The sequence below is a fragment of the Bos grunniens genome, chromosome 21, assembly GCF_055505025.1.
Source record: "Bos grunniens cultivar Pamir isolate PY7600 chromosome 21, Bosgru_T2T1.0, whole genome shotgun sequence".
NCBI classification, from domain to species: Eukaryota; Metazoa; Chordata; class Mammalia; order Artiodactyla; family Bovidae; genus Bos; species Bos grunniens.
In genome coordinates, this window is record NC_141185.1 from 70,845,965 (window position 1) to 70,861,253 (window position 15,289).

General features: G+C 46.4%; 1 long non-coding RNA gene across 1 annotated transcript; it reads left to right on the forward strand.

The window, feature by feature from the left end:
- Positions 1 to 3,521: 3,521 nt before the first annotated feature.
- LOC147349988 (uncharacterized) lies at positions 3,522 to 12,912 on the forward strand. Its single transcript, XR_015150633.1, has 2 exons — positions 3,522 to 7,452; positions 9,643 to 12,912. It is a non-coding gene; the product is annotated as an uncharacterized LOC147349988 (long non-coding RNA).
- The last annotated feature ends 2,377 nt before the right edge of the window (positions 12,913 to 15,289 follow it).

Below are 15,289 nucleotides of genomic sequence, written 5' to 3' on the forward strand. Positions count from 1 at the left end.
CGTGGCCTGGAGACAGAGGAGCCGGTCTCCCCTCTTCCCTTGCCCCTGCCGGCCCAGGGCAGGCCTTGCAACGACGGGCTGCTGGTGGTGGAGGCCAAGGCTGAGGAGGGAGGGGTTACGTGACCTGTATTCTGTGACATGGTCACATGTGGGTTTTCTTTTTCAGTTTGAAAAAATGACTGCTTTTAGTTTTCCCTCCAGTTTTACTTTAAGGTGGAAAATGAAGATTTTATTCTTAAAGTTGAGCACAGTGATTTTACAGTCTTTTTGAAAGCAACAGTTGAGGTTTTAAAAACACATCTCAGAGAACTCAAGTAGATAAAGCCAAAAAAAGAGAACGTGTTCAGGGTGAACTGTGGGCAGGACCCCAAACTGTACTCTGTCTCTCCCAGAGTGTGTAATTGGTGAGATGGGTGGATATAGGACCCCAAGCACCCTGGGGACTGAGGCCCTCAAGTGACAGCAGAGATCCAGGCTGAGCCAGGAGCAAGTGGCCTGTGCCCTGGCAAGTGGAGAGCCGCAAGGGTGGGAGTGGGGCCAGGAGAGGGGTGGGAGACTCGGGGGCGGAGGGTGGGGCAGCACCTGGTGGTGTCTGCGAGGCACTGGCTGTCACGGCTCGAGGCAGGGACATCCCTGAACCTCCACCTTGCAGCCCCCACGGAGCAGAGTCATCTGACAGCCCAGGGTTGAAGTTAAAAGGGCGAGTTCACAGCAGGTTGAATGAACCCCTGTACCCACTGTGGGTTCATTTTAAGTACCTGGAGCGAGGTTGGTCAAGCCCTTGCTGAGCTTGAGTGAGGGAGTCAGTCAGGGAGGACTGAGCTCAGGGTGAGAGTGAGGGGCAGCTAGCGTGGTGAGTCCTCCTCAGCCGGGTGGATTCTGGGGACGCCCTTGAGTTCATGGGTGCCCTTTCAGTAGCCTCACTGGAGGCTTGTTTGGGGCTTAAAGGGGTGCAGAAGCCCACTTAGAAGACGTGCTCATTCCCAGGGGTGGTGGTTTCTGAAGGAGTTTATACTGGTCGGTTCGACTGTGACCCAGTACCTTGCAGGGTCATGTTTGACAGGGGGCCTGAGCCATGGGCATGGCCTTCCTTCTCCCACACCCCACACTCACCTGTCATCTTTTTGGCAGCCCGTCCCCCCTCTCTGTACCCTTGACGGTGGGCCTGAGCCCAGCCCCCCTGTTACGACAGAGCCCCTTGTGACTGAGTGGGTTCCGGTTCTGGGCTCCTGGGAGACGTGCTGGAGGCAGAGCCTTCGTGCCATTTATCCTTGAGACAGTGGTGCTATTGGTCATAGTGTGAGAGCAGTGGTCATAGTGTGGGAGTGGTGTGTGTGAGAGCAGTGTGTGTGAGAGCGGTGGTCATAGTGTGAATAGCAGTGGTTGTAGTGTGAGATTGGTGGTTATAGCTCAGGAGCGGAGGTATCCTACCGTGAAACAGCAGTTGCCCCCGAGTGGGGGGCTGCCCCCATCCGCGAGGATGGGTTGCAGAAGGGCCCGCCTGTGGGCGCTTTTTCAGTGCTGCAACCCCAAGGCAAAGGCCAAGACAAGGAAGAACTTGGCCTCGGCCCAAGTCCTGTAAGGAGAGTGGCCTGAGGTGATGTCAGGATGCATTTAACAGGAGGCTTCCTGTGTGCTATTTTGGATCTGTCAGGAATTCTTTGCTCCTTATTAATTCCTGAATACTCAGGAATTAAGAGGAGAGGCAAGCCTCTCCTGCTGGCCGAAGAATCCAGGCATTTCCTTCATTAATTTTTCTATACAGTGATAAGTACCCTCTTCCTTCTTGTGAACCATACGGTAAAAGTGACTGTTTACAACTCTCTCTCTCTTTAATATGGTTCACCTATGTTTTGTAAGTCTGGAATTTTAATCTTTATCTTTGCTGAGAATAACTACCTTGTAAGACAGTATATATTTCCACACCATGTTGATTAAAACACCTTTGTTCCATCAGAGCTCTGGTCCCCGTGTCTTTCTCTCTCTCTCTCTCTCTTTTTCAGGCTGATCCCTTGGAGCTCTGCAGAGGCTCTCTGAATTCACTTTCCTGCCTGGGCTTCTAAGACCCTCTCGAGAAGGCACTTTGCATGTTCACTCCATTGAGAGGGCACCTGAGGCCTCTGTGAACAGAGCAAGCCCTGTGTCGGGGGCTTTATTGGCTTTCTGCATAAGCCAAGGAATATCAGCCTCTTTCTGTCCCTTACCTTCTTATCGTCAATTCCGGACCACCAAGTTCCGGTCCATTAAAGGACCTCAACAAGTGGCACCCAGAACAGGGACTTGGTGCACATAGGCAGATTCTTGGACGGAGTGACCCCCAGGGCCTATTGAGGCCGGTAAGTACTAAGACATGGGTAAAAAGGCTGGAAAGCCCCATCACTTTTCTACTTTAATTCATCACTTATTTAAAGTTCAGGGATCTAACGAAATGCATGCTGATTTTTTAGCTAGATTAGAAACTGCTATTTCCCGTAGTGTATTTGGAGAAGCCAAAAGGCAACTAGAGAAATTATTTGCTTTACAACTCTCTCTCTCTTTAATATGGATTGCCTATGTTTTGTAAGTCTGGAATTTTAATCTTTATCTTTGCTGAGAATAACTACCTTGTAAGACAGTATATATGCCCACACCATGTTGATTAAAACACCTTTAATTACTTACAAATTACCTGCATTATGTGATAATGCAAATCAGGGATGTCAAAAAGCTATGGCTCCAATTCGTGAGAGAGGGACTATTGATTATTTGAAGGCTTGTCGCAATCTAGGATTAGAAACTCAAAAGATGCAAATGGTAGCTGAAACAATAGCTGCTGCCTTAAGAAAGGGAAATAAAGGATGCTTTACATGTGGAAATAAGAACCATTTGAAAAGGGACAGCCCTAAGAAAGCTTAAAAAAAAAAAAAGAAAAGAAAAATATATAAAGATAAAAGACCTCCAAAAATCTGCCCTCGCTACAGTAGAGGAATGCATTGGGCAAAAGATTGTAAGTCTAAATCTGACATTGAAAAGAAACCTATTCCAGAAAACTGCAAGCAGGGACCCCCCAGGTCCCCTTCAGCAAAAACCTGAGACAAATTCCATCTTTTACCTGAAACCCTCAACATCTGGCAGTGCTGCCATCGATATACCAGCTTTGGTTTTAGATACTATGAAGTTAATGAGCTCTATTTAAATTCAAATTCACGTGAACTGAAAAATATTAAATATATATAATTATTTACATATGAGTATAATTTAAATATAATTGTTTGCTAATCTAATTAAGACATGTCTTAAATCATCAACATTATATAATACTTTTATTATGCCTAGGTTTAAGGTAAACTAAATTTGTCAAAAAGGTAACTCTTTATATATATATATATATATATATATATATATATATATGAGATAAAAACTTTTGGATAAACTATTAAAAGTTATTATATTTTTAATAGAATAATCTATTATTATAATCTGTTATTATAATCTAAAATAGTCTCTTAGGATTGGAATAACTTAAATTTCTAGAGTTGTACTAAACTAAATAATAAAAGTTTATTAAATAGCTAGGTCATTTCCAAATAAAATAAGATTTTAAAACATTAATTACTAAACATTAAATTCCTCTTACAAAAAGTTTTTCTTACAGAAAGACTAAAGAGATTTTAAACTATTAATAAATATATTTTATAATGTATAATATATTGATATATATAAATATAAATATATATTTATATGTAATAAATATATTCACCAATCTATAAAATGCTAATGTACAAGACACTTCATAGTTGCTAAGGAAAAGTGAGATATATGCTTTTAATAAAAAGATATAAGATATGACATACTCAGATATACATTCCACATTTTCCCTGGGGGCCCCTCCTCATTTAACAAACAATACAATTATTAAAATAACTTGGAAGAATGACGAGCCTATTTGGACAGAGCAGTGGCCCCTCACGAAAGAGAAATTACAGGCAGCTAAGGAACTTATAGATGCACAACTAGAATTAAAACATATTGAAGAATCTTGTTCTCCTTGGAACTCTGCTATCTTTGTCATAAAAAAAAAAAAAAAACCTAACAAATGGAGTCTCCTAACAGACCTTAGAAAAGTTAGTGCATCTGTGAAACCTATGGGTGCATTGCAACCAGGACAAGATTGCTTTTTTAATAAACCTTTACACCCTTTAGACCAATAGAGATTCGCTTTCTCTCTCTCTTATCCTAATCATATTAGACCTCATAAACGGTACCAATAGACTGTACTGCCACAAGAGATGATGAATTCTCCCACCATGTGTCAGTACTACGTAGCCAAAACCCTTGAGCCTGTGAGAAAGCAATTTCCTAACTTTCTTGTTATTCAGTATATGGATGATATATTGTTTTCGGCTCCATCTATCTTAAACACTGAACACATGTTTGATATAGCTCAACTATGCTTTAAAAACTCTAGATGAATCATTGCCCCTGAAAAAATTCAAACCTCTACACCATACTATTACTTGGGGTTCGTTGTTAATAGGCAACGCATTGCTCCCCAACTAACTCAGATCCATGCTGATAAATTATCAACCGTAAATGATTTTCAAAAGCTCTTAGGTGATATTAATTGGATTAGACCTTCTTTAGGCATTGCTAATTATCAACTGAATAGTCTATTTAGTACTTTAAAAGGAGATCCTGACTTAAATAGCCCTCGTTCACTTTCTCAAGAGGCACGAGAAGAACTCTGTTTGGTGCAAAATAAATTACAAAAACAATTTCTTACTCGCATCAAAATAGATTTACCTCTAGAATTGTTTATACTCCCCTCTCATTCTCCCACATGACTTATTGCCCAACAAGAAGACCCAGTAAAATGGATCTATACCCGTTTTATGGAAATAAAGTCACTTACACCCAACCTTGATTTAATTGCTCTAATCGTTATCAATGGAAGAATTAGGACTAAAACTCTAATTGGCTCCGATCCTCATAAAATTGTAATACCTATCAATAAATACATATTACAGGTATTCCTTATAATCCACAGACACAAGACATAGTCAAAATAAACACATCACACACTAAAGTTACAAATAAAAAAAATTAAAAAGGGGAATACACAGGTACACTACTGTCTTCCTTATCTAAAGCAGACTTTACTAGCTTCTAACATATTTTCTAAACCTATAACTATTGTTACTACAGCTTTATTTGTTTTAAATTTTTTAACCTCTTCTTAAGATTTGACCCAAGGGGGCCCCCGGCATTCAAAATGGAGATGAAATAAGAACCCCAGGAAGAAGAAATTCCAATACAGGCCATGTCTGCTCCAAAGATCTCCAGAAAGCACCGCCTTCGACGGCATCACCCTGATGATCTCCTCACTTGGAGACAAATAAAAGCCCTACTAATCAAGCTGAAAATTTGGTCTCTCAACAGGGGTTGCCTCTGAGTCCTGAGTACATTCTCCTGGCAATGCTCAGTCTTTTGGCCTGTACCTCCCCCTGCTCAAGCTCAGACTAACACCCAACCCCCCTCTATTGCAGGTGGTCGAATGGACGGAGAGAGGACCCATCATTTCAACTAATGACTCTATACATATGCTTTCTCCCTAGTACATGAAAGGGCCTTCATACCCTGGGCAGGAAAGAAAACTAATTAATATTTCTTTAGGCTATGAAGTCCTTCCCTTGTGCACGGGCCCAGCAAAATTGTGCATAAACGTCAGCCGACAAATTTGGGCTGACAAATTTGGGCTTTCATCCTACCTCCAAAAGAAGACTTTCAGACACTGCTTGGATTATTGACTGCCCTTTCGTTGTCTGTAAACCATGTTTATACTACTGAAACTTTCGGGAAAGAGTTAGGGAAAGAATAAAGAACTTTATGCAAAGGGTTTACTTATAAAAACTTTACTTATACTCCCATTCCTTGGGACAAATGTCAAACCAATCAAGAAAATCAATGTTTGTGGCTAATCATACAATTGTTGCTTGGGGACCCCATGGTATGTGGTTATCTGACTGCTCAGATGATATTAACAACACTGTGTGTGATATGGAAGGTCACTGACACTATGATGGAACATTACTATGACAAACGACTTCTTGAGTGACTTGACCATGGATTAGCCCCACCTCCTCCTAAAATCGTCCTCCATAAACAGAGTGGGCCTGAACAATGGGCCATTTGGAAACTTGCTGCAAGCATCAGAGCACAGAACAACTAGGAACTTGGACCGGACATTTCATAGGGACCAGTCGTCATAGTAACTATTTCTTTCGCTACAGTCAGTCATATTTTATACAGGCCTGTGTCCCACTTCCTTTTGTTATAGCCATAGAAAATTTACAATTTAATAAGACTTTTACATTCTGTAACTTGTATTAATTGCAAACTATATACTTGTATTAACACCTCTATTTCTTTAAGCTTTTTGTGTTATTCCTGTTCACGTCAATCACAGTGCCTACAACTGGGAACAAATCAAATTTCATTTAATAAATATACGTGATAATGCCTCTCTGAATGTACAATTACTATAAAAGAAAATCTTTAAAACTTTTTTCTAAAAATCTGCCCTCTTCCCCTAATTTGGAAACTTTAGCTGAACAAATTACCTGGGCTAGACCCACGAGGATGGTTTCAAAGTATTACCCACAGTATCGGGTCTGGAACTGTAGCTTTGGTGATTGTCTTGATAATTTTATTTGTTGTTTACCGTCGCCTTTCTATAAGGTTGGTTAATACTAACCAAATTCATTTGGTCAAGACCTTTTTTTTTTACAAATATAATAAAATAGAGGGAATTGTCAGGAAGCATTTAACAAGAGGCTTCCTGTGTGCTGTTTTGGATCTGTCAGGAATTCTCTGCTCCTTATTAATTCCTGAAGAGGAGAGGCAAGCCTCTCCCACGGGCTGAAGAATGCAGGCATTTCCTTCATTAGTTTTTCTATACAGTGATAAGTACCCTCTTCCTTCCTGTGAACCATACGGTAAAAGTGATCGTATACAACTCTCTTTCCCTTTAATATGGGTCACCTATGTTTTGTAAGTCTGGAATTTTAATCTTTATCTTTGCTGAGAATAACTACCTTGTAAGACAGTATATATGCCCACACCATGTTGATTAAAACACCTTTGGTCCATCAGAGCTCTGGTCCCCATGTATTTCTCTCTCTCTCTCTCTCTCTCTCTCTCTCTCTCTCTCTCTTTCAGGGTGATCTCTTGGAGCGCAGAGGCTCTCTGAGTTCACTTTCCTACCCGGGCTTCTAAGACCCTCTCAAGAAGGTGCTCTCCGTCTTCACTCCATCGAGAGGGCACCTGAGGCCTCCGTGAACAGAGCAAGTCCCGTGTCGGGGGCTTTATTGGCTTTCTGCATAAATCAAGGAATATCAGCCTTTTTCTCTCCTTTACCTTCTCATCATCGACTCTAGACCACCAGGTTCCAGTCCATTAAAGGACTTCAACAAGGTGAGAGCAGCCAGGGACTACGCCTGTCGGATTGGCCCTCACCCAGTGAAGCGTTGGGGTTGTGTTTCATTTTGTTGGCATAGTTGTGGGCCCTGCTGGCCAGGGCATTTTGGCCTTAGTGGGCAGGATCGACCCCAGCAGTTTACCTTGTACGAGGTTGTGCAGGTGCTGCATAGAGGATGGGCGGGGGCCCCACAAGAAGGGAAACACTGGCTGGAGGAGTCACGGGGGCATGTGGACTGAGCTATCAAGTCAGTCCTTGAAGCAGAAAGGCTAAGCCCCTTAACGTCTCCCTTCTTCCAAGGAAAGAATACACTGGCTGGAAGAGTCTCTGGGGCATGAGGATCGAGCTAGAGAGTCAGTCCTTGAAGCAGAAAGGCTAAGCCCGTTAATGTCTCCCATCTTACAAACCACGGACCAATGTGTCCAGTATTTTAATGACGGGTACCTACTGCTTACGTGTATGACATACACCCTCATAGCTTCACATGTCTACTACATGCCTCTTACAAGTGCTGGGCACTGTTCTGGGTGCTGGACACTCAGTATGTAGTAGGGGATATGTAGTCCAGGATCTTTCTATTTCTGCAAAGAAAAATAGAAGAACAAAAGACTCCGTGTGGTTCAGCTTGAGCAAGTTCACCACGTGGATGGCCCTGCATGCATGTAAATTGTGGTAAAATACATATAACATAAATTTAACATTTTAACCAGTTGACTGAATGACTGGGTGGCTTCAGTGGAGTCAGGCTAACAGATGGCCTTGGGGTGCCATCCACCTTTGTCCCAGAGGAACACTCCAAATCTTGGTGGCCTTGTCGACCTTCCCTTTATTCTTCACTCTCCCCGGTGGCTCTAGGTCATTGGTCTGTGTGTCATTTAAGAATCTCTTTATCCACTTTGTTGTTAGGTTTATGTTTTGGAAAGCTTCTCAGACGTCCCTGGGACTTGAGAAGGCAGGCTTGGATTCCGGGTTCTCCCCTGCCACGTGCCTGCCAGGTCGAGGTGGAGGCCAAAGGCCAGTCTGAGTTGTGGTGGTCTATGTGGTCTTGGGGTCAGTGGACCCCCTCTTCTCTGGAAGGGCAAGGACATCCTTTGTGTGAAGCCTGGAGAGACTTGACAGGGTCAGTCTTCACAGTCTCGGTCTCTTTTTAATTTATGTTTGCATTTAGTTTCTCATTTAACTGTTTTCTAGGAGTTTCCAACTCCTAGTGTAGAACTCAAAATATGCAGGGAGCAGCTTCTTAAAAGAGAAGAAGAAATTGCTGAACTGAAAGCAGAAAGAAGCAACACCAGGGTCAGTAGGGGGATTCTCATGTGTTGACATTTGCCCCACGTGGGTCACCGCTAGCCTCCGTATTGCTGTCTTTAAACTCTGTCTGATTTTCAAGTCATTTTTCACATCTTCCCACTGAGCAGACCAGGGTGGATCAGTTCGGGGTTTTCATACCTTACTCCAAATTTATGATGAGAGCTAATGTAATTTTAGTACCTTTGAGAGGGGAGTTCTCAACTTACATTTTTGTCCACGCTACACTTTGTGTGGGATCTTAGTTCCCCAATCAGGGATTAAAACCCATGACCCCTGCAGAAGGGTGGAGTCTTAACTACTGGGCCCCTGGGGAAGTCCACTCTTAACTTTAGACTGAACTGGCAGGATTCCAACGTGCCTTAGCATGTTTCCAGCTGTAGCGTGAGGCTGAAAGGAGTTATCGGCCCTGAAGTCAAGCATGAGGTTGAAAGTGCCCCTTTGGCCCTGCCCTGCAGCTGCTGTTGGAACACCTGGGGTTACTGGTTTCCCGGTACGTTCCATCCCTCTGGATTACAGTGGGCAAGTGGCAGGCACAGTCCCCAGCTAACATGACCAGTGAGGTGGAGGTGCTCAGGGCACTGAAATTGCTGTTTGAGCACCACAAGGCCCTGGACGAGAAGGTACCAGCCACCCATCCATCCTGGATTTGTACACTTAGTGCCTTGTTTTGACCTCACCGATTGCCTGGAAGTGCTGTGTTCCTTCCCTCTCAAAACAAGGCTAAGGCTTCCTTTCCCCCTTAGAGACCCTCCTACAGCTCTCTAAACCACGAGTAAGACCTGACTAAGGAGATCGCACTCAGGAAGTCATAGAAAAGCAGTCACAGGAGGAGAGCCAGTTGAAGGAGTGCCTGGCAGCCCTCTCTTTCCACCTTACAGATCTGGAGGAAGACCTGGACACGGCCAGGAAGAACGTCCTCAAGTCCAAGGACATGAACACGAAACTGCAGTGGGACATCCGCGAAGTGAGTGATGGCGGTCGTGTCTGCCTGAGGTGGACTGTGGGTCCCTTCTTCTCCCGGTGATCTCAGCCTTGGGATGGCTGCGTGAGTAAGAGCAGAGCACTGGAGAGACCACAACTGGCTGCCTCCCCACCTCTGCGTTGAGGTCTCTGGGGTAGAAGAGGCCTGGTCCAGGCAGTCCGTTGGCAGTGGACCGACGTGAGGGCAGCCCTGGCACTGTGCTGCACCCTGGGTGTGGACTCCTCCTTTCCACAAGTTCTAGGGGGCCCATTGTGCTCCTTTTGTAAAAATTCATTCATCCATTCATTCATTAATTGGTGTATAGTGGCTTTACACTGCTATGTCAATTTCTGCTGTACAGCAAAGTGAATCAATCATCTATCTATCTATCTGTCTATCTATCTGCCTCTCTTTTAGATTTCCTGCCCATTTACTTCACCACAGAGCACTGAGTAGACGTCCCTGTGCTGTACACTAGGTCCTTACTCATTGACTTTATGTGTAGTATCAGTACTGTATATATGTCAACCCCAGTCTCCCAGTTCATCCCCGCCTCCACCTGCCTGTTGAATGCTGAAATTTCCTTCTGATTCCCTCAGACTAGTCTGGTGACATCTGTGGAGCCCGTTCTCTCAGAGAGATGGGAGCATGCTGTGTGGGCTCTGCTGAGGCAGCTTGCCTGGCTATCTTCTCGAGTTTTCTGAGGTTCCGCTCCTTGAAGGGATGTGTGACAGTGATACAGTCAGACAAGTCGAGTGATGTTTGCTCACCCTCAGATCTTCAGGCCCGAAGAAATGTGGAATCATGATGTTTCTGGTGGTCGTGTCTGTGGGGGTCATGATTTATGAAAAACATTCCAGGGATGTGGTGCTGCTACGGGAATCGTCCCCACTGCCAGCCAGCCAGCCAGTCAGCCACCCTGTCCTTCTGGTGGGAAAGTGTTGCCCCGCACTGCCGGTGGGCACTGGCTGGTGATGAAGAGTCAGGCGGGGTTGTGCTGGCGTGGCTGTTGGGAGCATTGCCCGGAGCTCAGTGAGCAGCTGAGGGGCCGTCCATCCGTTGGTGGGTGGTGGGCGGTGTCGGGTGCTCGCAGACCCTCCCAGAGCAGGGTCACTAACAACCGCCAGGGGGCGCCCTTCTGCCTGTGATCTTCTCCAGGCTTGGTTTCTCCTCCCCCGTGGCATCTCTGCTGTCCTTCCCCGGTTGGCCTCGTAGTCCGACCTTTTGTCTTCCAGAAGCTCTGCCACTAAGGAGGCTAAACGGTTCAAACTTCCTTCCCAGCTTAGGAAGGTAGAATGTGTGCCTCGCGCGTCCTGCACTTGGCGCTGCCTGCTGCCTGCGCTGGCTTGCCACATGCAGTCCGAGGAGGGGGCGCAGTGGCGGCGGTTGCGGCGCCCAGGGCAGAGGGGAGCACGTCTTCTCTCACGAGCCGGTCACCAGCACCCTCCGTGAGCCACGCGTCACACACAAAACTGCACAGGCTGCGTGAGCAGGCATGCGGGCATGCCCCCCACGAACCTGGGGCCCGTGGTCCACACAGAGCATGGTCTGCTTGCCGCCCCTGCGGTCACAGCCCGCGTGCCATCAGGACAGGGTCGTTGAGAGCGGAGCTGATGCTGTTCTTGGCGGACAGGCGGGAGAGAGTCATGGCAGCATGGAGAATAGGCTGTGCCAGATGGAGGCCCAACTGGAGGAGAACAAGGAGCTGCAGCGGGTGCCTGTGCTGACGGGGAGGCGGCGTCTGGGCAGGAGACACGGCTTGGGCAGGGGCCAGAGCTGCCTTTCTCCGCCGCTCCCTTCTCTGCCGCCGAGTGTGTGCATGTGTGGCCCCATCTGCTGATCCGGGCACCCACCTCCTCGGGAGCAGGGCCAGAGATGGTCGCCCATAGGCGGTGGGCAGGAGCCAGGGCGTCCCCACGTTCAAAGAGGCTGCTTGTTGCTCTGACCAGCCAGTCTGGGAGCTGCTTGGGATACAGGTGGACCTCCCAACTGCCCCTCAGACAAACCTGAGGGTGCCAACCCAGGGCCCATGAAACTGAAGGCATGGTGCCCAGGTGTGGAGCCTGCTTGCCTCGGACGTGGCGCTGGAGTCCCACATGCCAAACTGCTGGTCAAGACACAGTGTATGTGTAGGATGGCTGCTCCTAGGCAGGAGGAGAACCGTAGTTGCGCTGCGACAGAAGGTGCGTCAGGAAAGGGTGATGGTGGAGGCTCGCATCACCGAGTCCTGAGAGAGGTTTCCTGGAAAGGTTGGCCACACGGCGATACAGACCATTCAGGAAATGGAGTGGGGATCCCAGGTCCAGCCTCACATGTTAGTACTGTCCCCACTATGCCTGTGTTCTTGGGCCTGGACTGCAGAGCCTCAAAGACGGGCTCCCAGGGGGCAGTGGTTCTGACTCCCATTGTGAGACCTGTGGTGAGGCGCCTTCCCGGCTTAGGCAGAGAGCTCAGTGGCTCCCGATCAGGGGTGCTCTTCCTTACTTTCAGAACTGCTGTTCAGAGGCTGTTGAGATCAGGATGCTGTTTATGACTAAGCCAATTCAAAGTCAACTTTTGTTTTGCTTTAAAAATCTTTGAATGCCGATGCCTTATTGTGGAAGCTGTGACAGGTTTTATTTCCTTGGGCTCAAAAATCACTGCAGACGGTGACTGCAGCCATGAGATTAAAAACTGCTTGCTCCTTGGAAAGCTATGACAAACATAGACAGCATATTGAAAAGTAGAGACATCACTTTACTGACAAAGATCCATATAGTCAAAGCTATGGTTTTTCCAGTAGTCACGGATGGGTGTGAGAATTGGACCATAAAGAAGGCTGAGCCCTGAAGAACTGATGCTTTCAAATTGTGTTGCTGGAGAAGACTCTGTTCTAACAGAAAATAAACTGTTTTTAAATGTATTACAATGGAAAATTTCAAACATGCACAAAAGTGGATGGAGTAGTATAATAAATACCCATGACCCATCAATTAATCTCAGCAATTTTTAACACAAAGCCAATCTCAACTAGATCATTCTTCTCTCCATTTCTTTATACAGTAGATTCTAAAACAGCTTTTTAAACCTTGAAATTGAATTGATGCTCATTTTATAAAACACAGCCTTGCCAACTTTGTTATTACATTTAAAAAATGCTTGAGGTAATTATTTCCAGTTTTTTAATATGAATTTTCATATTGGAAAAGACCCTGATGCTGGGAAAGATTGAAGGCAGGAAGAGAGTGGATGACAGAGGATGAGATGGTTGGATGGCATCACCAACTCAATGGACATGAGTTTGAGCAGATGCTTAGCAGAAGTCAAGTTACATTTTCCTTATGGCTAATCCACTGCTGTAACACGTATAGCATTTCTGGTTTTGAACACTGAATGTGTTTGCATTATAGTTGAATTTAGAGTGTGTGGCTGTTATGTGTGGTTCAGAATTCTGAGTAGTCCTTTCTGGGATCACCTGAAAGCTGAGACAAAGCGTGAGCCCTTCACGTGGACTGTGCTGTGCGTCAGAAAGATAATACGAGCCACCTACACAATCAAAAATTTCCTAAAACCCAATGGGCTCCTTGACATCCTTCTTTCACTGTGAGTCTTGAAATCTTCTGTGTGATTTCCACATCTAGTGTTGCACCAGCCTGTCTCACGTGCTCAGGGGCTGCACGAGGCGAGTGACTGCCATGGCCGACAGCACAGAGCTGCCAGGTTGAGTCGAGTGACTCGGAAACTTGGCCCATTTGACTTGTTTTACCCCATAAGGAAGTGAAGTGGGCTGTAGAGGAATGAATGTGAGGAATGCCCAGGAATGCAGGTGAGCTCCATGGAGACCGTTTAAAGCAATGAGAGGAGTGAGGGCAATAGAGTGAGTTGTGTCCCCCTGACCCGAACCCCCGCCTGAAGTCGAGCTTCTCTCTACAGACTTCATTGTTGTTAATGGCTTGCCATGTTTCCTCCAGAGAAACCTTTTCTGCACCTGAGATGGAACTTCCTCCTCATTGTGGTTTATGGGTGAATATTGTTCTGAGTGTTTATATTTTCTAGGGACTCCTAGAGAACATTTTCTCAGAATTAAAATGTTCGGAGTGGATACCTACTCACATAACCTGTTCTGCACATTTTGGTGCAAGTCATTTTACATCAGGAAAGCAAGCAGTGCAGGCTGTGTCATTTGCTGTTTCGTAGGACCAGCTGATTCTAAACCTGGAAACCCTGAGAGCTGAACTGGACCAGATGAGAGTGCGAGGGGCTCCCTTCCACTATGGGTAGGCTGCTCCCCCGGGCAGCTCCCCTCAGCGCTGTCGAGTGTGACAAGGGCCTGTCTGGTGTGTGGACAGTATGACTGGGTGTTGCTCATGGTCGCACCTCAAGGAGCCTGTAGCTTCGTGACCAGCGAGAGGGAAGAGACAAGCATCGTTCCTTAGGGTCAAACTTGGTACCATGGAGTGGTAGTCACAGTATTGACAATACTCAAAACCACAGGCAGAGATTTGGAAGTGTGGGGCCGACCAGTTGATATTTGGGTGTATTAATTTGAGGGGCCTGACAGACTGTGACACTGATGTTTCAGAAGAGTCGCAGAAGGTTAATGACCTGTAGTCTTTTTTACATGAATGGAGACTGAGACATGACTTGCCATTGACTGCGGTGGGAGGAATCACCTGGCTTGTGAATGAGGCAAGCAGATTACTGAGCATCCTGATTTTTTCTTACTCATTGTTTGAAGGGTGGTAATTCTTATTAAGTATTTAAATGTTTCTTTGGCTTCTTCACGGAAAAAATGGTCACAAGTGAGAGACAAACTTTAGCAAAGGTCATTAAGTGCTTAACTGGTGACATTCATTCATCTGTAGGAAATCGACTACTGCTTGAAGCCTGACTTAGGAGACAGTTTGGAGCCCATACGCATATTTCTGTGTTTGTGTACTTAGGGTATCCTCACAGTCCAGGGCCCCAACCCAGCCTTCTTCTAGAGTAAGGGGATATCATTTGAGACAAAGGCAGAGCCAGAAACTGGCAGGTGGAGTCCGAAACCACAGTGGGTGGAGTTCAAGGAGAGCACGTGCCCTGCAATATGGATAGGGGACATGGCTGGACTTGCTGGTAGAGCTCCCCCAAGGTGAGAGGCTGGTGCTGTCAGAAGTGGGGAACCCCTGCTCCCAGGGTGGACAAGGTGAGTGTGAGGCAGACTGTGTAGACAGTGGAGAAAGAGGAGGTGGACATGGCCTCCTGCTCTTGGGGGTTTTGGGGTAATAAGGAGGGCCCTGGTGCCAGGACCCGAGGCCTGGCATGGTTGGGGGGCTCAGATGGAGAAACCTGGGGCCTGGTCACCAGTCCCCTGTGTGTCAGTGAGTGTGAGAGACAAGAAGAGGAAGCAGCCGCGGGGCAGGAGGGCCCGCTGTGCTCTGAATACAGTGGGCCACAGCGGCTGGTGCGAGGGAGGGGTGTCTCCAGGAGGCAGCTCTCGAGGGGTCACGGCAGTGACGTAGCAGCACAGGTGGGGCTTCGGAGTGGGGCTTGCGGGCACTGTGGGCTGGGTGGGGAGCACTATGCTGGCTCAGGAGAAAGGGAGT